Genomic DNA, 25,837 nt, shown 5'->3' with positions numbered 1-25,837 from the left:
TAGTTTTCTGACGCATTGAAACAAGAATCCATTCAATTTTGATCGCTGCTAAGGCAAACGAGTAGTTCAGTCTTGGCACCAAGACGTAGACCAACTGTTTAGCGTAAACTAAATCACATATATTTCTGTCGAGAATCAAATTCTGGCATCCCATGCCGAAGACGCGATTGCAAACCCCGTACACACGAAGAAGCTTTAAAATACGAATGCAGTTTTGCAAGTCTACTGGCGAACGAATTTACTAACCTCTGCGAGTTTTGTCCGCTTCAAACCTACCTTATATAATCTTATAATTGACTATTCTCAACTTATTGCTATTTAATTATTTTGAATTATAAGTGTAACACTTACACATTTGGCTGTGGCTTCATATGTTTGCTTTCGCAGTAGCATTTCAGTGGTAAATCAATTTAAAGCGTAGCTCAAGAAAGTCTTTCTATTTTTTCTTTGTAATAATTTGAATATGAACGTTGCAAACAATGATTCGAAATTCTACTGACACACAATCATAGTCAACGTCTTGCGAATAAAATCAGAAAAATAAACACACTGCTGAACAAGACTGCACTTATTTAATATAAAAACACATTTACACGTGACGTTTCGATCTTCTAGCCAAGATCCTCATCAGACGTACACTCGCGAAGCTGAAAAGGGCTGTTGAGAAGTGGAAGGAGTGTACGTCTGATGAGGATCTTGGCTATTAGATCGAAACGTCAAGTGTAAATGTGTTTTTATATTAAATAAGTGCAGTCTTGTTCAGCAGTGTGTTTATTTTTCTGAAATTCTACTATACAGCGTGGTCCGGAAGTGGGCGTACTACTAATTGATGTTTTCTGACGGTTTTAGGTTTTATCCACATTTGTTTGGTAACACTCCCTGGCACTGTCTGGCAACATTGCTATCCATATTCATTTGTTTCCTCCTTGGTAACAGTTATTTGCAGTGAAGTTGGAGTAATCAATAATGTGTGATTAAAGTCCATATAGTATTGATCCAAGATTAGTTGTTACCGTTTGGCTTCACGAAAGGCGTTACACATGTGAAACCATGGAAAGTGTAAAAGCGAAATTTATAGACCGCTTTGGTATTAATCCACCAAGAAAAGTGTTGGGATGGGGAAAAAAGTGCATTCGCTAAGGGCAGTGTGAAAGACCTTCCCCGAGGCGGTGAGACCCATAAAACGGAGGGAAACGTGCTGTGAAGTGGAAGCATCAGTGCAACAGTCGCCTTCAAAATCAACACGTAAAAGGTCTTCGGAGCTTCATATACCTCGGACCACCATGATGAGGCAATTGACGGAAAATCTAAAATTGAAGGTTTACCGTCCAATGCATGTGAATAAACGGCATGCGGAACTCTCTCTAAGGCGTTCCCTTCCAAACGATCTCGTGCTGCAGTACTCTTCACAGACGAGTGTGCTATCTACTGGAGTATGCATTCTTGGAACGATGTAATGTGGTGTAAGGAAAACCCTCACAGTTTTACAAAGAGATGGAGAGAAACCCACCACACGTGCCACACGTGATGGTGTGGACTGGAATGAGTGCAACACACATTTTTGGGCCTTACTTCTTCGAAGACAATGTTAATGGACATTCTTACCTGGATATACTAAATGAGTGGTTGGTGCCTCAAGTTGAAGGACATGGTATCAAAGACACTGTTGTGAAACATCAGGATGGAGCACCAGCGCACTTCGTGATTCATGTGCACAATTACCTGAATCAGACGTTTACTCACCGCTGGATTGGAAGAGGTTGTGCATCTTCACCAGCTCCCTTTGCCTGGCCTCCAAGAACTCCTAATCTGACGTCATCAGAAAATGTTCTCTGGGGTTTCTTAAAGCAATAAGTAAGAAACACTCGATATCAAACAACGCAGGAATTACGAGCAGCTGTGGAACACGTCTTCACCCTCGTGACTCCGGAGTATCTCCGCAAAACATATGTGACAACTTGGCGCAGAATTCAGCTGTGTTACGACATGGATGGTGATCATACCGATGTTTAAGACTTCAAGGTAAACTGTGTACAGACATTCTACTATAACTAACACTATATCGTTGAAACTAAAGCGGGGCACCCCCCACTTCCGGACCACCCTGTAGAATCCTCTCGTCTCTGCGTCAGTTCAGCTATAGAGCTTAGGCTCCACCCTTTTTCCTCTTATCTTCCTGTCCTATCTATCGACTGATATGGATTTTTTGCCACAAAAAATTTGTAATTACATAGTACGTAAGGGTAAGCGTTTAAAAAGCTGTTCTGTGAGGCAGGCGATCGCCAGAAAGAGCCAAACAAGAACAAGTGAACAGAGTAATATCAAGCATTGTGACTTACACTATGTTGCTAAATCCCTCATAGACAATTAAGATTGCAAACTCCATATTAAAATAACTTATTTTCTTCGGTTGTTCCTCATTCATATACAGAAATAAATGTACATTATTTTCTTAATTTTTCTTCGCATTAATTGGGAAGGCATGGGACTTTGTGATTACATTACAGAGCCGCACCTATTCTAATCATTACTGCCAAATTCAGCTGCACTTCAATTCGATTTTTTTTTTTCGTGGTTTAAAACTGTTGTTCACTCCATTACCCAACTGCTATGAATTAAGCTAGCCCTCCCCGTTTGTCTAGTGGTTAGTCTGTGTTTTTGGTGCACCTAGGCCGGGCTCGCTTCTGTTGGAAATCATTTTTAAAAATTCACCAATAGTCACTTTCATTAAATCACCCGATTCCTTTAGCCAACGGGCATAATGGTGGGACGGACAACTAAATAATTTCATGTTTTTCATGACTGAGCTATAACTTTCTGTTCTGCTTAACTGCTATCAACTTTATGAATGTCACCTGATCTTCCTACTGTAAGACGGAAGGCAATATCAACGAGTCATTTTGATTACTGTTCTCCATGAGATGAAAAATAAGGTTTTCTCGTTTCATCTCGCAAATTTTGTACAGGGCAGAATATTGGGCTGAACCATGTTTTAAACAAACGTAATATGTTCAGTGTATTTTAAAATGTTAAAATAAAATATATAGTTGAGAAGCCAGGTAACAATAGAAACAGCTAACAACGAAAGAAATGAGAACTTTCCTTTACTCGTATGCAAGTTACAGATACATCTGCAAAGACATTTTACACTGGAAACAGCTAACAATTAATGACATGAGGGTCATCCTTTGTGAAAGCTACAGATATGCGAAGCTACATTATAGTATTGATTTATACCTAGATCCATTTCTGGGCATAACCGGCACCTATGGCCTTAAACCCGTCACGTATGAGGGGTGACTCCCTCAGTGAGCACACTATTTGGGGGTAAAAGAAGGAAGTGACCTGAGACTTGCAGGTTAGGTACCATCCCGGCATTTACATGGTGTGAATGAGGAAAATCTAGGAAAAACTAACTCAGGATTGTTGACATGTAAAAGTTGTCACAACTTTTGGACCGAGTGTCCCATTGGGAATCAAACCCGGGCCCGAGTAAAAACAGCTAACAATAAAGGATGTGATTGTCTTCCTTTAACTAAGTTACACATACATATACAACAGCAATTTATAGTGGAAAAAGCTAACAATGAAGGGCGCGAAAACCTTCTATTGAAATTGCAAATACACCTGTAAAACCATATCACAGAGGAAACTTAAGATTGAAGGACATGACAGCCTTTATTTATGAAATGTGGTTACAACTGAAAACTATTTTAGAAATATTTTACATCCCACGGTTATGCTGGCTAGGCTAAAGGAGACAGTGTTTATGAGAAAAGAATGAAAATGAGGGAATGAAGAAAGTGGAGAAAGCGGGAGAATCGCGAGAAAATCCACGCAACGGTGTTTATCCACCACAAAGCTCACTTGGCGCGAACTGGGATCGCACCAAGGACCCCATGCATCAGAGGGGAACGCTCTACCATTGAGCCACCGCGCTCCGAAACTAGTTTAAAGTTGAAATAACTAAGAATAGACATATATTTTATGGCTGAATATTCGTCTATGTTAATCAGATACAGCTACGAAGCCATTTTACAGTGGTAATAATAAACAATAAAATACAAGAAAGAACTTCGAAGTGGTCCTGGTCCTACCACTCCAGTAATTGTCTGACGTGACTGAAAAAAAAAAATACATGATGGGTTGTAGCGGGATTTGAATCTAGAATACAAGAAGCAAAAACTGTAACAGTTCACCACGTCTACCCCATGAACTCACAATATCCCTCTCAGGAGTTAAAAGAATGTTCACAACCAAACAATCCCGTTACAAATAGTATACACTCTTTCTTTCCAAACAAACAAAATGAAGATTAAAAAAAAAAAAACAAAAAAAACACTCAACTTACGTACTCGGTTCAAAAAATGCCGTAAGAAATATTTGAAAAGAAAAAGAAGAGCAGAACTGTCTGATGAGAACGCAACATGGAAAGTATTCATTTGCTATTTTCAAGGTTGCACTTCTCGTAAAAAAAAGCAATGAATGAAAAAAATGTGGCAAAAGAATAAAAAAAAGTAAACAAAAAGAAAGAAAAACGGAACATCGCTATAGACTTGTTGTTTAGCAATGCAGCACACAAGTCATATTGAATCTACAACTGCCACCTTCCCAGAAAAATTACTATACTGGGAAACCGTACATATTATACAAAAATACATCTTATTCTTTAAATTCTTGTTTCACGTCTGAACAGTCTTTGCATACCGTTTACCAGAAACTTAAAAAAAGACAACGTCACAAATATCGAAATAAACCGCAACTCTGACGACAGATAGGCACGATTTTGTTTGGTAAATACTCGGACATTGGCTACAAGTATATTCCTTTAAAAGAAGAAAAAAGGATAAATCATCATGCACGGCAAACTAATGACTAAGTTATTAACTTACTGGAAAACGAGTTTACTTCTGCGAGTTAGCTTACCAGGATTCGATCTCTGATGCCAGTCTGACAGGTTAGAAGGACTATTTTTCATTGGCTCATTACGTTAATGACAATAACTAGAGAAATTTTGTTCGAATCGATAGTTCTCTTTCTTTCTGAGAAACAGGGGATGCTCAATCTTCCCCAAGAGCTTGGGCATAATTCCCTAAAATTTACCACTGTTCCCACTAAATTTAACATTCTGTTCCTAAAATGTATCTTTCTCCCTCCCACTCAAATTTACCATCCTCTAGTCTGTACGATTTCTAACGAAAATTTCTGTACCAAAATTTTCATGGGTGTAACCTACGCCCTGATATTGCCTGTGGGCACACTTACTGGAAAAGTATATTGCCAGCTTGTGGTAAGAGAGCGTCCTGATTGATATGTCCTTTTCTTCTTTGAATATAAATAGAAATCGAACGGAAATGTGACGACCACCTAACACGATTCTGGTAAAGTAACCGATTAAGAAAAACAGCATACATTTTTGCATTCCTGTAAACGTGTTTGATACGATAACGCTTCAAATCCAAGATACAACTGCAATGGAAGTTTCACACTACTTACTGTAAATAGTATATGGTTACCGTAGTACTTAAACAGTGAACAATACTTCCATAATCCTTGCTTACAACGAGCTATCCTAAAAACGCTGTGCCACGAAGTTATAAAGTAGATTCGAACTACTTGCTTATTACGGGGACATCTATATTTCTTGTAACATTATTATCACAATTGCTGGTGATTGACACTAAAATCCCTTCCACACAATACAGTCCTAAAGGAACAACTTAACCCATATGCCCTATAAGTACCTTATCCAGTGACCACCATCCCCCCCCCTCATTATTTTACAATCAAATACGTAAAACCCTCTGTGAAGGTCACTGACTCCTACACAATACAGGAAGAAGTCCAGAGTGTTTCTTTATATTAGAGGCATTATAGGCCTATATGACATGTACAAAGTAATGAAGCCATTAATTACACAGTTGTTCCATACGTGTTTTTACTCCAGCTCCTACTTTCCAGTTTGTTATAGTTTTTAATCACAGAAGAAATGAACTGGCCAACGTGTCTGATTTATTGGCTTCGTAGTCTCGTCTCGAAACAAGGTGAGAGTCGAGATAAGACCTCGAACCCTCTCTCCACTTTGCGTCATTACTCTCTTACCAACGTCGAATGTACTGTAAGTCCAAGTATAGTGGTTCGCTTGGTTGATGATGGAGTTCAGCGTCCCGTTCAGCAACCAAACAATATGAGACGTGGACCTATACCACGAACCCGATCCAGGTAGGTCCTAGCCCTCCAAAGTATGCTTACCCCCTTGATCTGGATATCTAACATACACACCCACATATCTGAACAAGGCTCTCATAAGTTATACAGAAATTGGTGTCGCTGCGTAGTTTAAAGTGGTATTTGAACTGCATGAGCTCCCATTGGGAATCGAACCCGGGTGTAGTGGCTAGTATCCCAATTTAAACAACTGAACCTGTTCTAATATAGCCTCGATACTGAAGAGATCCACTTAATAATTATCAATTTGTTAATGTTAAGTTAGCCTGTTGCTGAAATGTCGAAAAAATGCAACAAATAAAATTGCAGATCGAATCTTCCCACCACTTCCTAGATGTAAGAGTTCAATTATTTCCTAGGAGGTTCTACTAACAGTAGCAAAAATATGACATAGGCCCTACAGCACATTTAAATGCTCCTAGTAAATTCGACCATCTATATTTCTTGTAACATTATTATCCCAATTGCTGGTGATTGACACTAAAATCCCTTCCACACAATACAGTCCTAAAGGAACAACCCATATGCCCTATAAGTACCTTCAGATACTAGAATATAATTTCAGATACTAGAATCATATGGTACCCACCCAAATTACAAAAATCATCAAATTTAAAATAAATTCCAATATTAACTCGGGGTCACACCAACTCCAAGCCACAATACTGTTTTTTGTTAGAGTGAAGTACCCGAAGAGGGACCTCAACAACATAAAGGATAACTTACGTAACATCAAGCAAATGGTATGAAATATTGAAAGCAAGGTTCACATACAAAGTCGTAAGTAAAACGAATAGGCCTAGATTCACCCAAACGGTGAAGCTGCAGCCACACCCATATCAGAACGGTACGCAACCCTGCGTAGATTTTGTGTGAGGGAGAAACATCAAAAGGAGGGGAAACAACATGGCAACCCCGCACGCATTGATCGTTGTGTACGTCACGTGGATTTTGGGCTTGGGGAGAGAAACTGAAAATCCGACCGACCGGGTCGATATTTGGGGAGCTCCCCGCCAACCCGCGCGCTTGTACTGTAGGTGGGTGGTTGACGCGAGGCGAGGACCGGGCCAGACAATGAAGGGGAGGGGGAACACTCCAGAACTCGAATGTCAAAGACCCGAAACGTAGAGAGCGAGAGTAATGCAGTCTGCACCAATTCTCATGGCCAGGGTCAAAGTACTCCACTGCACAAAATTTCACAACTTCTGCAAACAAATCACGTCCCTTCCCTATCCTTCTGTTGATGTGCACCGAAATTGATATTACACAAACTGAACTCTTTATTTTATATACCACTTTCTCCATCATACTTATCCCATTCTTTTTGTATGGAAACTAATGAACGCAATAACAATAATTGGTATTACCCTAGAAATAAAATGAAGGGGTCAATTTGGCTTGCACATTCGTTTTCAATCTTTTGCAACAAAAAGAGATTTTTGTCCCCCACTTTATTTTTATTTATTTATCTATTTATTTTTACATTGTTCGTTTGAACGTAATGTTACCTTTTCTGTTTTATATTGTAGCATCGCCTATTTTTTTTTTTTTTTTTTTTATAAAAATAAAATTCATTTGCTGCGGGAAGATTTCCTAGATATAACCCCACCTTTGTTTTCGCCAAAATTTATTTTTATTACAAAACCTACGTACTTTGTTGTATACATGTTGCGCGGTCAGTTATTTGAACACTGAAACTCATAACAGCGTGATAAGTTTTATCTGAAAGTGGATCCAAACACATACACCGTGAATACAAAACAGAACTTTAGATTATAACGTAATAAATGCCCGCACCTTAATAATATGAACCATGACATGTATGTGTAACCCTTTACCGTGTGGGGGGTTTCCTAAGGAATCTTCTATTTCCTCCCACTTTTTTCATTCATCTTTTCATTCATTCTCACAATTACAATTTCCTTTAGCTTACACAGCATAACCGAGGGACGCAGAACTGAAAGATTCAAATTTCATTTAATATAGCCATTTACGATAAATGTGAAATAGATCTATCTATTCAAAGGTTTCTATTTTAGTTTCAAATAACTTAAATTCAACAGATATAGTGTTACAACCATTTAAAAAAAGCTCGGGCAAATTTGACTCCATACAAGTTTGGCATTTCTAGGATTGATGCAAATATGGAAGTACTGTATTTTGACAAAATGAACAAACACTGTTGTTAGTGGCGAAATGAAGAGCATCAGATCCTCCAAGTCTCGGAGACAAACACCCTCGACGTTGGCGTCCCCATGAAACCTCAACGCGGCTCATGGTAGAGCACTTACCTCTAGTGCGTGGGGTTTCTAGTTCGATCCCTCGCCAGGTAAGTTCGTGGTGGACAACGTGTGCGTGTGTTTTCTTGAGGTACTCCCATATCCTCACCAATTCTTACATAATCACTCACTTGCCTCAATCATCTGTCTCCCTTAGCCTAACAGGCATAATCGTGGGACGTTAAACTTTAAGAATTCATTTCAATATCAACCTCAGAACAATATACTGTATTATATATATATATATATATATATATATATATATATATATATATATATATATATATATATATATATATATATATATATATATATATATATATAACATGAGAATATGATACACAGGGAATAAATTATAAATGCTACTTCTAGATCTTCCAAATATTTGTAAAAATATATCCCAGAAAGTCTGATGTTTCACTCTCTTATACGAGTTGGGTCACCTATGCGCATCATAAGCAATACATTATACTTTATATATATATATAAAAAAAAAAATCGTGTAAGCTTTCATGAAATATTATGCATAGTTAAATCGAGTTCGTCGGAATTACGAATGTACGTATATTTTTAAATACCTTGTAACGGAAATTAGGTATGTAATGAAAGAATCACCTGAAGTAGGTTTTATCATTAAAAAAAAGAAAAACAATTTCTCTTATAAGCCCCTCTATAATTTTTTTATTAACATTGAAAACTGTACAGAATTCTTAATTGTTGCTTTTTTTTTTTTTTTTTTTTTTTTTTTTTAAAGGATGGAAACAAGACGATGAGACTGTTAATGCTTACTATGTTCCATAGAAACGAGTAATTTCAAGAATTCTCATGAAGTTCTTGTAAATAAAAGTAGCAGTTGTATACATTACTTCCGCTTCGACAACACAAGCGAAAAACAAATATAAACGGCAACTTTCTCACATTGGTTTTTAACAATATAAACTCATTGTTCTCGCGAATATTAAAAAAAAAGTTTATTGTTGTTTTCCTTGTGTTTGTAGGTCACCAACACAGGGCGTTCCGCTGAGACAAGTAAATAATATGAAACATGCTTTTATCACATAACCAACATGCATCACACAATATAAACGATATTCAGCATAAAATTTTGCATACTACAGTACTAATTTTCAGATTGGGTAAGAGTATAAATGTGACGATGAAATTTAAAAGACACCACGTTGGTTAACACGATCTCTTCTACCAACTTTTTACACTGTTAGTGCTTGTCGGCAAAATTAAAATGGATTGTGCTTGTCTTGGAGAAACAATATGCTGCGACACGTAAAACGGGGGAGGGGGATCACATACACAAGAAGTTTTCATCTATCGTTCATTCTTACGATCACATACCTTTAGTTAATAAATGCAGTAATTGATGAATTGGCGATATTGGAGAACACATCATAACGTGAAGGCTTCTAGTCCTTCCGCCCCCCCCCGAAGTTCCTATTTGTTGTGTACGTAATAGGTTAAAAAAAAATCGGGATTAATTAAATGTCACTGTTTTCGTCTGCCTTTTTAGTTTGTCTACCAACTAATTTGCGGTTACACAACTATTAATGCTCAAACCTGAATATAGTTAATAGCAGTGTTTGTAGGTATCCTTAAACTTTCCTTCGACTGACGCCAAATTTTCCCTTTTCTTATCAAATTTTCCCTAGTTTCTTGAGTGACCCTATTCCTATGACAGACATTATGTGATTAATTTAGCTATGTTAAAGGAAGGGCCAACCACATTTGTTTTTTGTTTCTGTTGTTTTTACTTTTTTCCTTCACTATTTTTAACCAAAAAATAAAACCACAAATATACCCAGCCAGCAATAGGTGAAAATTGTTCTACTTTGAAACACACACAAATTATTGCTATTGTATTGGTTTATTCCTGAAGAACAAAGAGTTTTAAGCATCTATATTGGTCAATTAGTAAGCGCAAGAATTTCCCTGGATTTTCACGTTTTATCGAGAAAAAATCCCTTTTTTAGTAAATTTACCTACGAAATTTCCGTGGCTTGGAAAAATTTCCAACAAACTATGAACACTTGTTAATGGTATGCTTCATGTGGGTTAGCGTTAAACCTTGTTAAACGATGCACTGTCTGTTGTATTTATACTGTGCTCATATTGCTTAGTTACTAAATTATATTAAGTGCTTGACATGAAATAAAAACTTGTGGCTTTTATATAAGTAAATACAACCTTATTTACATTTAATACGGCCCTTGTCTTAATAATAAACAGAAAGACACGTTCATGTCCAGCACTATCATTATGCATTTTCAAATAAAGGCAGGCAGGCAGCATACGTAGCAGAGCGGCGACCGTTAACAGTTACGATTAATATTATTCACACAATACGACATTTCCTTTTTATAACAGGAATTTCACAGATACAGTAGATAATAAAATATGAAATCAATCTGACACAAATATTTATGCGTAAAGGCAGCCATGTTAATTCTGCAGTGCAGTAGTAAATCATTACCTATTATTTTTATTATAATTCGTTATATTAAAAATTTAAGGACTCCCAGTCCGACAGAGCTTAAGGAATATGCACATGATTTATACCACGGATGGTCAACCTTAAATTTTAGGTTGAAGGCTACTTTCCATTTTAGAAATCACTATCTACATCTTTGTTCATTAATCTGCTGAGGGAATCCTACTGATAATGAACAATTGATACCTAGAACTCTGAGGTATACCTCCCAGTCTTGCTAGTCGGCGCATTGGCCACCTCTGATTTATACAAATAAATAAAAACTAATTTGAGAGACACTAGAACCTCTCTAAAGTACTTAGCTAGTTTGCTAGCTTCTTGTATACTAAAAGTGGGTCCAGTGATCTCATCAAGTGGAGAGTAAGTAATCCACTGATTTCGAGTAGGAGAAAATGGTTTTAAATTTAAAAATATATATTTTGGGACATAACGTATTTCCTGAAATGCGAGTTATTCCAGAGCAATTTGTATTAATCCATGCGGGACATTAATTGTACAACTCGCCTCCTACCGCGTTTCCAAGCAATGCTCGTTGTTACATTAGTCAACAACTTTCTGGGTTCGGTCCCCGGTGACGTAACAATCAGAGAGGGTACTATTTATAACTAAGCAAAACATCACGATACTACACGTGACATCAAGAATTAAAAAAAAAAAAAAAAACGTATTAACGTCCCCATTTTCTTTCGTATCAACATTCCTTTGAACACACAGGATTTGAAAAACACGGACCTATAGCTCAAGACCCGAACCATATGAACTACATCCTGGAACTGAACCAAAGTTTGCACAGATGGCAAGAACAACGTATTAGATATGGAAAATAATATGGCCAATACACTTCCATGACAAGAAATATACAGATACCTAATAAAAAAGTAAGTAAAAATCGTTAGCTTGTGAGCACATTACAGTTCTTACCGTAGTTATTTCGGGTTATGACAACGGAATTTGTTATACCAACTCAGTTATCCCACTCTTCATGATGCTACTACTACTCTAGTAACGAAAAGTATGGGCTTCAATGAGGGACTCCAATATCCAGCTACCTTCAATGTATCAATATAGTATGCTTCTTTAATTCAGTTTTACACTCCATGTTTCTGTGCTCTTTAGGCTACAGAAGGCGATAAGAAATGACTAATGACACGATGGATAGCCAATTAAAGTAAATGCATTTGCTATAAAGAAGAATTAGTGTGCTGAATTTCTTATAAAGCTACCTTTGGAAAACAAAAATTAATAAAAGTGTAGAATAATAATATTTTCTGTATAGGCTGAAGGAAAACAGATTAATGAAAGCAGCGCTGGATTTACATATAAACTAAGCAAGTTATAGCTCAGGGGGCCCCACTCTCTTGGTGGGGCCCAAAAAATTTAAAAGAAAAACCTGAATATACATTTCCAAATGTTTTGTGTTGTGTAAGCTCTTATGATTGGGGATTAGTTAGCGTGCTCTCTAAAATATCACATTTGCTAATTTCTGTATATAGGGTGCTCACGTGTGCATGTACCAGTTGCGTGGCAACATATAGCATATATTCAACAATAATAACAAAAAGCAACAATTTGTCACTGACAAAGGACAGCTGGGGCCCAAAGGACCCCATTCTCTTCAACAGCTTAGGGGCTCATCGGACCCAAATCTAAATGAAAGTGAATGATCATGGAAGAATTTGTGGAAAACAAAACATGAGAAGAAACAAGACACTCTCAACAACATTCACACATACGACCACAACATAGTTCGACATAAGCTTACGCGGCTTAAAATAGAACTACGGATTCTTCACAAAGAGATGAGCGCATTACCGCTTAGACAACTTATCTCCCACAATAGAAAAAAAAATGCATTTGAAATGAGATATCCAATACTAATACTAATTAAATCAACATAAAGTGCTTTATTTATTTGCATTTTATTAGATCACCCATGATGTAAAATACAAAATTATCGCACTCACATCGTATTTTCTATCCTTCTTCCGCGTCTTTTATTTTCCTCCCTCCGTCGCGGGAAGATGGTGTGTGACCCAGAAAATCGCGACAGTCCCTTCCCTTGAACTTGAACTGCTACTGCATATGTTTCTGCGGAGAGGGTGTGGTTCTTTATTAGCACAGAAAGCTGTTTATTTCCAACTTCTCACAAGAATATTACCACTGGCTGCCTTACAGACTATACAGTTAGGTTTTCAACTCCCACATCAGCTTACTCGCTTTCTGTATCGTATACATTCAACTTTTATAGCGCACTCCAAATCCTACGTACTATGCCGTACATGTATCTGCATTCACATTAACGCATCTAATTGTGAGTGAATAATCCAAAAACGATTCAAACTATTATGTATTGTCCAACACATATAAAGAATCAGTTCGATAGGTTCGTATATTTCCCGCTCGATACAGAAAATTATGTTCCAATTATAGTGAGATTTTACTTAAATAGCTAATTGCAAAATGTCACTCACACTATAGTAACAAACGAAGGATATTGTTTGATGAGTCAATTATTGTAATGAACAACAAATTTTCTATATGTTGTTTTCTTAATCGCTATAAACTATGATACTGTACAGCAGGTGACCAACTTATATAATATGAAGACCAATATATTACCCATTTTTTTTTTTTTTTCAGTTAAGTCCTGCTTAATATAGCCTCGCTCTTGGAAAGGACGTTCATCAATCAGTCAGGAATCACAATTTGTTCCGTTTAGAAGAATGGTGTAATTCAAATCATCCAACAACTGGTTCTAAGATTAGTATCCTAAGTTGATTCATATTTATATATTTGTCCATCATTTGGCTATTCTAATGATACTAATAGCGATGTCATGTAAATTATATAAAGTGTCAGGGCGAACTGCAGCTTGTCGTAATTGTTTCTTTAAACGCTGCAAAGGAAGTAATATACACTAGATAATCAAAATAGTACTAACACTCTTTAAGTCTATGGATCCCGTCACAAAGCTCCCCATTTACTTCTGTCTTTAGCCAACTTGATCCAATACTACGAAGTTAGTTATTGTAAGTACTGGATTTAGAAGTGGAGAGGAGAATTTTAACAATTGGCTGGAGGAACCCAATAAATATTAACAACCTGTTCGGGCAATATATATATATATATATATATATATATATATATATATATATATATATATATATATATATATATATATATATATATATATATATATATATATATATATACAGTGGCGGATCCAGGATATAATCAAGGGAGGGGCTAAACACAATTTGCCGTTTTATCCAGTGTAAAGCAGGATTGAAGCTCATTTTATCCAGTGTATATCTGAGCGTCAAGGGGGCTATAGCCCCTCCCTTGGATCCGCCCTTATATATATATATATATATATATATATATATATATATATATATATATATATATATTAGTAGAATGCAGGCGATTTCAAGTTTCGACCGGCAACTTGAAATAAGTCCGAACTCTGGATCGCGTTACCCAACTGAACGCGGACCACTGGGCAGGCCACAGCTGTTTGTGGACTACGGCTCCAAGAAATCTTAGTTCAGCCAAACCTTACGACTAGAATAACGGATATAAATGGACAATTTAGTGACGGTTAGTTACTAAGACGCAAAATAGAATCATGTAAATGTAATCCCTCATGATTTGAAGGTATTCGCTTCATTTAAGTTTTTGCAGACTTAAAAAAAAAAAAAATAGCTAATGACTGGCTATTGAACAGATGAAAGTCAAACTACTTCACACATTACCAACATTAAGAGTTGCAGTCCCGCGTAGTGTAGTCTCTAACGGTTCGTCTTTAGCTAAGGTGGTCCCAAGTTCGATTCCTAGCGGGGACACTCGGTCGGAAATGTGTATTTTCAGACCAGCCATCCTGAGTGAAATTTCCTGAGTTTTCCTCACTGACACCAGGCAAATGCTGTGATGATACCTAACGAAGGTCTCAGGCCGCTTCCTTTCTTGCTAATTTCTTTCTACCTTTTCCACTTCCCAGAATAGTGTGACGTCATCCCTCACACGTGAGGAGTTTCCTCAGTGGTTAGCGTACGCGCCTCTGGTGTAGAAGACCTGGGTTGATTTGCGAATGTTTCGGATTCCACGTTAAGCTCTAGGTCCACATATCATATAGCCTCGTTGCTGAAAGGGACGCTAAACTACAAAACCAAATTATGTAACGGGATTAAAGGACTATAGACGTCGAAGCCATGAATTACTAAAAAAAAAAAAAAAAAAAATCTGAAAAACAAAGCACTAAATAGGATTAATATTGGTTTTAGTAACTTTCGCTATTATTACAACATTCTAAGGAAACGGATTCTCATTAGACATCAATACTTTGTTCCGTTTCGGTTATAGGCCTACATGTCAGAACTTTTAATTTTGACAACTCAGATATTTACTTACAAACTTGGTAATTACTTTACAAAGCCCTAACTAAATTAACTCTAGATTCAGACTATTGTGGCAGGTGCTCTACTGAGAAAATCAAAACAGGTAACCTAGAGTTGATTCTCCGACAAAGAAGATATTCCAAAAGTCCATATTAGAGCAATCACTTAACTAACAGATAGTTACAAACTGAATTATTCAAGTAGAAATCATTAAGTTGTAAAAGGGGAAATTTTGTTATGGGCGCCTATTCAAAGTCACTCCTCTCGATGCCCCTACCCTTCCTCTTCGAATTTTTCGCTTGGACATTATGATTTATGTACATTACAAACCCAAAAATACCTCAATCTTGAATCACTTTAGCCTTCTTACATGCAAGATGGATGACCCTGTTCATAAAATTTTAATCCTGTTCGGGTAAGAAATAGTTCGCAAGATACAAGCTTAATATAAATGAAAGGAACTGAATGTAGAAATGTGGCACCAGATTTAGATTATGTAATTGTATCAAACAAAATCCAGCTACTTCCTACTTTAGTGAAGTCAGATACACGTATTGGCTGATTCCAAACCGTTCACGATTTGTACGTAAAACACATATCTTCGCACTCAGTGTGACTTGCTTCACATCTTTTCTATCAGTTCCGGTGCAAATAATAAGAAAGGCCTGTCTGGCAACCAAGGGCGCAGATTTCTCTGTAAATTGGGGGGGAGGGAATTCAGATGCAGAAAGTATATATACGAAGATTTTAAGAGAAATTGCACTCAAATTATGCCAAATATTGTATACTCATAACTACAATAGGGGGCCCACATGAGCTTTGGGGAGGCCGGGTCCCTTCGCCCCCCCAGGATCGGCGCCCTTGCTGGTAACTCTGAAACAACCAGTGAATTAAGTTTAAAAACAATGCCAGAAAAAAAGTATTTACCACGTGTTCTTGTAAAAAGAATGCAGTATTTTTCGTTACTCAATATACCTGTCACAATAATGAAACACACAGAAGAGAAGCCATATGATTATAGACGTATCTTATGGAATATATTTATTATTTATAACTTACGCATAATAAAACGGAATGGTGTGTCCTACTGAATATTCAACAAACTTTTTTTTTTTTTCTTTCTTTCAAAAGACCGGATATTCTGTCATGTCCTTGATGACGCTCGAACCGTATTTAACAATAAGCTTTCATTTGTTGTGATTACAATGTTCATTTTTTATTGTTTTTCACTGTGAACAAAAAAAAATGTAAACTTTTATGAGCTAAAATATAAAGATACAACGCGTAATATTATGATGATGATATCTTCACAACCCACGATAGATGCATTTATTTGGTTACGGTCTTGTGTTGATGATGCAGTAGATGTTGAGTGGACCAGCTGACTGTTACAAGAGAGGTCTCGATGAAATAACTGTACCTTACAACCGGCATCCGGGAACTAAAGTCCAATCACACACAGTCGTATACATATAAAATGCCGGCCATTTGAATAAAACGTAGGCTTGTATTATCGTTGTGAAAAAATTCAAAAAGCGTTACTTATTTTTAAATTTAAAAAAAAAAAAAAAAAAAAATGCTGATCGTTAAGCTGACTATGTTCCAAGTTGAAGAAAATTATGCCGATATTTGAGGAATCCAAGTGCAAAACAACCAACAAATAAGGGTTAATGCAAGGTTCTAGGGCATGCAATTTTATAATAAAGTGAATCGAGGTATTTCAGAACCTAACAAGAAAACTATTCAAATGATCATAATATTATGACTTGTATCCACGATTGTCTCAAGTGGAGATATTTCTACGAGGCATAGACCTACAGCTTACCGTGGTATTCAACGGAGGCTAAATACGGATAGATACATAGAAAGCAAATGTTGAACACTACGTGCTATTCCTATGACATTTAATGAAAGAAATATACGATCACTTCCAAGGGCGCCCATGTTGTGGTTTCCAAGGGAGAGGGGTCAAGTATAAGCGACATTTCAAATATAGTTTCAAATTTTGCTGTAATTAATGTAAAAATTTATTGGGTTTTCGATATTCCCAAGTATAATTTCCTCTTGGGGGGGAGGGCGAGCGCCCCACCTTGTCCCCCTGATCACTTCTTTAAAAAAAAGTTCGAACTAATGATCTTAACCGTGTATGCTCCATGATTCAGCAGTATTTTTTCGGTTTCAATAAAACAAAATTTTCACCGAAATCAACATTTATCAAATTTGCAGATCTGAACTATTTTCGGTACGTTATACTTAATTTACTTTTAACCATTGACCTGCTTATTTATGAAAATTGTAAGAAGAAACTTCGAATCCACAAAGATCATTTCTATAATAACAGAACTACTTTGAGGAAAACTTATCACGACTTCTCGCATAAAATTTGCGTGAGATACCAAATACTGATATGTGACTACGACACACAAAAATCGATATTTACAGGCTGCCATGTGCTGGGAGAACAAAGTTTATCAAATCATAACAGACTTGTCGAAAAAGCATAAAACCACCTCATCAATAAAACACTTTATTCTCCTAGGGTTTTTTTTTTTTTTTAATACTTAAGTGAACATATTTTTATACCTTGAATCCTTAAATACACAAACAGTAACCCAGTAAGAAATTCACCAAAATTAAAATTCCTTGTTTCCCGGCATTTTTATACTCATCGTTTAAACTGTGATCAACGTAAAAGTTTTTGTGTTACCTAGAGTTAGAATATCGGTAATATAACTGCTCCACCAGATAATTAATGTCCTGTCTTGTGAAGGTAATGTTATATATATTGCTTTGGTCAGATTTCAATTAATTACTCTACTAGAAATTAGACCCAAAACAAGACTATCTGGTATATAATATTTTCGTTATTTCTATACATGCAGACGTTTGCCAGCCGATTTAATTAAGAAAGCAAAACCAGCATTTTCTGAGCCTCTATATATAGCTATTTTTTTTTTCTTTTTTTTAGTTCTTGTCATTTACGTACATAAAGTAAATTATTTCGGTTAACTATTCTGCTCCTTTTTGCGAAGAACGAAAAAGAAGAAAATTTTCTATGAATTGTTGTGAACACAAATGCTCATTTTGGCACTGTAAGGTTCTGAATGCATTACGGATCAAGTTATAAGGTGTTTTGTGTGTTCTTTCCCAACATCTATCATAATTGCACAGCCGCTTTACTCATGTTATAATGTTAATGATCATTTTATATTCGTTAGACCATTTATTTATTTCTACGTACAAATACGTTAAAATTTATGCAATGTTGGAAGACATACTGTTTTGCTTGATATTTTACTTTTATATATACAATATTTGGAGAAAGACTATTAAAAGCATTCAATATGCATATAGCTGATGCGTTCATCTCTGGAACGTATCTACGTATTTATTTCAGACCAGGATACAAATTAATATACTATATTTTTGATAGCGCTCTAATTCTCTCCCACCACAAACTATCACAGAGAAATATCTTATTATTTTCTCTGTGCTATTATTTGCTTACAGTCTCTTCAAGTTGATGCCATAGTTTAAACAAAAATGTTAAGTACGAGCTTTTGTTAAGCATTCGTTGAACATTAAACTAAATTCAATTCTACCTTCAATACGTTACCGAACAGAAACCTTTTATCATTATACTTGTCCAAACCGGATGGCGGCTTTTTGCTTCTTTATTTGTGCTTTACATTTTTGTCTTTAGTGCAGCATAAGTAAGCATAAATTTACCAAACTAGTTTTCCTGTTCCTAGTGTTTTTAAGTACCAAATCTAAGACGTGCACCTATAATTCAATGTGAAATTCAAATCAATTGTACTCGAACCAGAATCGAACCAAAGTCAAGAAGAACTCTGTCCATGTATCTTACCGTATGATTTTAATTTCCGATTAAAAAAAAATAGAGGAAGAGGAGGTAAGAGGGACAACGGTTAAAGATGCAATAATAATAATAATTGGACAGAACAGCATGATTAAGCTAAGAAAGTAGAAGATGCCATTTAATTTTATACCGAGCAAAATACTGCAATTTCTCATTATTCTGCCTCAAGGATTCAAACAGAAACCAAAATATTTATGGTAAAAATGACAGAGAATGTGCCTAAATATTTTTCAGTATTAAAACACACGCAGGCAACCATGATAGCTTTCATACTTTTTTTTTTTACTCCAGTGTGGTTAAAAAGAAAGAAAGAAAGAAAATAAATATTGTTATAATACTTCAATAGATTTTTGTTTACACTCGCCCAATCATATTAAGAACAATAATAAAGAGAACTTCCATTAAAAGAAACTGAAAGGGATTTTCACAAAACAAAATTCCTAAGCACGCATTTCTTTGTTCCACAGATTTCAACCCCTCACAACTCACACTAACTTACCCTCTCTAGTTCACATACTATGACAAATTTCAATGTCAAAAGAACAAAGTAGAAAATACACTTGCACTTACCTCGTTTAGGAATACTTTTGTTGATATTCTGTAGAAAGAATGATAAAATAGTTCCTCCACCGAATGATTATGTGACGCTTTGCCTCTCAGATTACCGTTTTCTTTCAACAATACCGGAAAATGTTCAATTATTGTGTGAAAGAACGCCAAAACGGAGTGCAACGCTCCTTCCGCCACTAAACCACACCTCAAACTACAATATAAGCATATGCCGGCGCTGCCGCTTTGCTCACACAACGAAAACATTGCCAGGACGATGACGTTTCCAACCACCAATCCGTGTTTGTCGTTCACCCGACGTCACGCGAAGTTTTGTCCATTCAAGAGGTGTAAGAGCCGCGATGGATCGTCTGCTGCTGGAGTGAACTAAATGTGGAACTAAATGTGGGAGACAGGATGGATACATACAAAGATTTTCTACGTTGATATTCACCGGTGAATTTACTGTTTACAAAATAAAGTACGGTAATGATTATAAATGGACAGTTGAAGTGAACTTAGGTTCAGATTTTTTTTTTTATCCGATGTCAGATTCATAAATTATACAAAGCACTGGCGTCTCTGGCATGTAAAATTTGGAGGGGACACCGAAGAAAGTTATTAAAATGGTGCTACCTAGCCCAATCTATTTATTATCTTCGATTCCATGTTACCTTTCTGCTTACCTTCACGGATCCCCTCAGGTATATCAAGAACCCTGATATAATCGTTCCACAGTCTGAATAATATATTCCAAATAAATATTATTATTATTATTATTATTATTATTATTATTATTATTATTATTATTATTATTATTATTATTGATTTATTTGTTATTCTGTCGTTAGTAAATAAATTAAATTAGAATGAAATATTTAATATTTTGTACTTCAAAATATTGGGGGGACGCGACCCCCTCGTCCCCCCGCCAGAGACGCCTATGATACAAAGACGAGACCATGAGAATGAAATTTAAAATCACCAGTAAAAATCTCCTGGTTTGAAAATATCCAGTACAGGATAAATCCATTTACCACATCCTCACAATTCGAATACTGTATCTAAATCACTTATATATGTTAGAACAATAATGCTCTGTATTCCTGTTTGTTCAAACGATGAATTGTGTTGTAGGTGCTACGTCCCGGGTTCAATTCCTGGCATGCCCATAGCCAGAACATTAAGACAAGGGGGCTGACTTTTCACTTTATATCCATCCATCCGTACTAACAAACAACTGAAAGTTTCAGGTGTCTAAAGGAGGTTTGCAAGGAGGCTTAACCACGCCTGACTACCTCTGGCTATGTTCGTTTGTTTGTTAAAACGTAGAATCTATTTTCTGCAACGATGCTATATGAAAATGAACCTACAATTTAAGGTGAAACCCAAAAAACGTATACATTCAATGTTCCCGTTGGGCATCGAACCTGGGACCACGTGTATCAAAGCGGAGACGCGCTGGCCACTGGAAGCCAGTGGGACGAAATCGATTCCTGGTGAGTTGTGTGCCTTGGATACAAATCCGAGTTTAAGGTTCGGATCTTATTTTAAGAACATTCACTTATATATACAGTGGCGGATCCAGGATATGATCAAGAGGGGGGATAGTTTGCAGATTTATCCAGTATAATGCAGGATTGAAGCCCATTTTATCCAGTATATACCTGAGCGTCAAGAGAGACTATAGCTCCTATAGCCCCCCTTGGATCTATATATACAGGGCCGGATTGTCAGGATTGTCTGAGGGGGGTGCACCAATAACTACCAAAATAACCAATCACACTGAAACTCGTCAAAGTGACATATGCCAATATTCTTTAACCCTGACACCGCTGAAACATAGAAGCTACTTTACCGAGCGAAGTAGCTCAAGTAGTAGAGCGTTGGCTTTGCATTCGGGAGGTCGCGGGTTCCGCTGCCGACCATCCTGATTGGGGTTTTCCAGGGTTTCCCTCAATCCTACCAGGCAAATGCCGGGATGGTACCTACTAAAACAGGCCCTGGCCGATACCTTCCCAAATCCTTACCATTGTTGTTGTTATTATTATTGTTAGATATCCAGTATAAAATGGCCTCAGAGCTGTATCTGGTAATTGTTAAATAAAATAAAAAAGAAGGAAGATATTTTAAAGAAGGTCGCAAGTGATTGCAGGAAAAATGTTTTTCTCTCCTCCTGGCTTCTGTTTTCTTCTCTACTTGACAAATGTTATATTATTTTGCTTGGTGAATCCTTCTCCTTTAACCTTTAGAAAATCGACTCAAACTATTGCTTTTGCAAAGCTCTGCTTTCTTTAAGCCCCAAACGGAAACATAATGGTGACAGAAAGTTTCGGAAAGTGTTGCTATTTTCTCTACTAGTTTCTCACTTTAGCTAAGAGAAATAAGGGGAAAGGCTAATAAAATAATTACATTCTTACGTCAAAATTCAGGTTAATAAATTATTTACATTCAATTAGAGATACTTTTCAAACTACGTTATAAAAATCCTGTTCATTATCTGGAAGAGTCATCATCACAAAGCCCTACCAAATGGAGGACAGCTTATTGATTTCCAGTACTCGAAGTGAGTTTCAAATAGAGGATACCGGTAGCTGTCGTAGATTGGTTGCTATATGGAAGATCAACGTTTGTCAAATCCATAAAGATATATGAAACGTGAACACATAATTTTGATGAGGGATCGGAAACACATCTATCCTATTCCCATGAGGAGTCTAACTTAGATCACAACACCAAGGACGATAACCACTCAGACTAAAAGTTCTGGGAAAGCTATTTATGTTAAGAAATACAAATGACCAAGTTTCGGAAAGTGAGGAAAGAGTTTTCCCCTATTTCGGACTTTTCGACGATAATACAGTCAAAGCTAGATAAGTGGGATCACAAGAGACACCAAACATAATCCCACTTATAGGAGTATCTGATTGATCGAGTTTCTTACTTAGAAGGTTTTAAAAGTCGATACCTCACGTATAGAGGTAATGTACTAACGTTGAAAGACAAGATTAGTAGTAATCGCATGACTTGGCCGAACTTTTTGGCCCCTGGGTCCCTGCCTCAGGACCCATGGTCCCTGGCCGGGGTCAATGACCTAGGGGTACATAGGACCACCCCCTCTAAATTTTGGCAGGGGTACAATGGCCCACCCCCTAAATTTTGGCAGGGGTACATAGGACCACCCCCCTTAAATTTTGGAAATTGCCAAATCTAAAAATTTGGTATGGTAGCCTAGGACCATAGTATGTACCTCTATCAGTATTGGGTGTCTATGTCGTTCCCTTTCATGGGTAAAAAATTGCCAAAAATTCAAATTTCGGGGGTTTTTGACCTAATTTATCCCCTTTGATGAGGTATTATTACCCTATATGGTTATATGGGCGTATACAGGGGTCCATTACCTTTCATAAGACAAGGGTATATTAATGCACCCCTTGAAATTTTTGGGAGGGGTACCTTGGCCCACCCCTTCAATTTTGGAAATTGCCCAATTTCAACATTGGGTATTATAGTACAGGACCCTAATATGTATCGTGATAAATTTGGGTGGTCCACCTCATTTCCTTTTAGGGGTACATAGGACCACCCCCCCTTAAATTTTGGAAATTGCCAAATCTAAAAATTTGGTGTGGTAGCCTAGGACCATAGTATGTACCTCTATCAGTATTGGGTGTCTATGTCGTTCCCTTTCATGGGTAAAAAATTGCCAAAAATTTAAATTTCGGGGTTTTTTGACCTAATTTATCCCCTTTGATGAGGTATTATTACCCTATATAGTTATATGGACGTATACAGGGGTCCATTACTTTTCATAACATATGGGTATATTAATGCACCCCTTGAAAAATTTGGGAGGGGTACCTTGGCCCACCCCTTAAATTTTGGAAATTGCCCAATTTAAACATTGGGTATTATAGTACAGGACCCTAATATGTATCATGATAAATTTGGGCGGTCCACCTCGTTTCCTTCCAGGGGCACAAAATTGCCAAAATATAAACGTAAGCAATACGTTATACCACGTGTTTGATTTTTGGTCGATTTTATCCCCTTTGATGAGATGTTATTACCTTATATGGTTATATGGTCATGTATAGGGGTCCATTACCTTTCATAAGATATCGGTATATTTGTACACTCCTTTAAAAATTTGGGAGGGGTACTTTGGCCCACCCCTTAAATTTTGGAAATTGCTCAATTTAAACATTTGGTATTATAGTACCGGACCTTAACATGTATTATGATAAATTTGGGTGTTCCACCTCGTTCCCTTTTAGGGATACAAAATTGTCAAAAATATAAACGTAAGCAATACGTTGTACCACGTGTTTGGTCTTTTGGCCCAATTTATCCTCTTGGATGAGGTTCTATTACCTTATATGGTTATATGGTTATGTATAGGGGTCTATTCCCTATCATAAGACATAGGTACATTTGTGCACTCCTTTAAAAATTTGGGAGGGGTACTTTGGCCCACCCCTTAAATTTTGGAAATTGCTCATTTTATATATTTGGTATTATAGTACCGGACCTTAACATGTATTATTATGATAAATTTGGGTGTTCCACCTCGTTCCCTTTTAGGGGTACGAAATTGCCAAATTTTAGTACAACCACGTGTTTGGTCTTTTGGCCCAATTTGTCCTCTTGGATGAGGTCCTATTACCTTATATGGTTATATGGTCATGTATAGGGGTCCATTACCTATTATAAGACATAGGTACATTTGTGCACTCTTTAAATTTTTTTGGGAGGGGTACTTTGGCCCACCCCTTAAATTTTGGAAATTGCTCATTTTATATATTTGGTATTATAGTACTGGACCCTAACATGTATTATGATAAATTTGGGTAGTTCACCTTGTTCCCTTTCATGCGTAAAAAAAAAATTGCCAAATTTTACTACAACCACGTGTTTGGTATTTTGGTTCACCCCTTGGATGAGGTCCTATTACCTTATATGATTATATGGTTATGTATATTGGTCCATTCCCTATTATAAGACATGGGTATATTGATGCACCCTTTAAAAAATTTGGGAGGGGTATCTTGACTCATCCACTCAGTTTTAGAAATTGATTAATATAAGCATTTGGTATCTTCGTACAGGTCTTCAATATGTACCACTATAAATTTGGATGGTCCACATCGTTCCCTTTCATGGGTAAAGAACTACCAAAAATCAAATTTCGGATGTTATTGACCCCTATTTAATACGTTATATGGTTTATTACCTCTATATGTTTATGTTCTCTTTTAAATTTGGGAATTATCAAATAACAAAATTCGGTAAACGTTTTCTAGGACCCATTGGTATACCTCTTATGGCCAAATATTCAAAATTTAAAGGTTATTGACCGGCTTTATTATTGAATAAGTACAGGATTTATTACTTTTTCATAAGACACAGGTGTATTTGTGTACCAATCTTAAATTTTGGGAGGGGTACATTTCTTATTGTCATATCAATAATTGGTAATTGTTCTTTGGGTAAATCATTGTCAAATATGAGTATGATCACGTGATCAGTTATTAACCTATGATGGGATTAGGAGTCCAGGACATTGGTACATTTAAACTTTGTAGGATAATTTGAGAATGCGTCATTGATATTGATTATTACAGCCAAATATAAACGTAAGCAATACGATGTACCACGTGATTGACCTTGATGAGGTAGTGTACAGGGATTCATTTCCTTTGTTGTGGTACTTCTTAAGTTTGAGTACACACACTTCTAGAAAACAGTTGGTTCTACTCAGGTAAACAATTGACGGACATTATTGACCTTATTGAACATATAATAATATGATTAACTCTAAGACTTAGGTATATCAGGAGAAGTATTCTTTAAATTTGGGAATGGTGATAAACAGAATTTTAACATAAGGCGCGAAATTAGAAACAATACATTGAACTTTAGTCACAGCTCATAGTCTAAGATCATTGGTGGTGATTGATTTGAAATCTGATAGCTATCCTTATTGAATCTTATGACTCATAGA

General features: G+C 36.5%; 1 protein-coding gene across 1 annotated transcript in view; it reads right to left on the bottom strand.

Annotated features, from left to right (window-relative positions):
* sn (fascin domain-containing protein singed) overlaps positions 1 to 20,063 on the bottom strand; it is a 279,621-nt gene extending 259,558 nt beyond the window's left edge. The window contains exon 1 of the mRNA XM_081731485.1: positions 19,855 to 20,063. The gene's annotated coding sequence lies outside the window, so the exon portion shown is untranslated. The remainder of the gene's footprint in view (positions 1 to 19,854) is intronic.
* Positions 20,064 to 25,837: the final 5,774 nt, after the last annotated feature.

Source organism: Thermobia domestica, chromosome 11, assembly GCF_964235325.1.
Source record: "Thermobia domestica chromosome 11, izTheDome1.hap1.1, whole genome shotgun sequence".
Taxonomy (NCBI): Eukaryota; Metazoa; Arthropoda; class Insecta; order Zygentoma; family Lepismatidae; genus Thermobia; species Thermobia domestica.
This window is presented reverse-complemented; position numbering and strand designations above follow the sequence as displayed.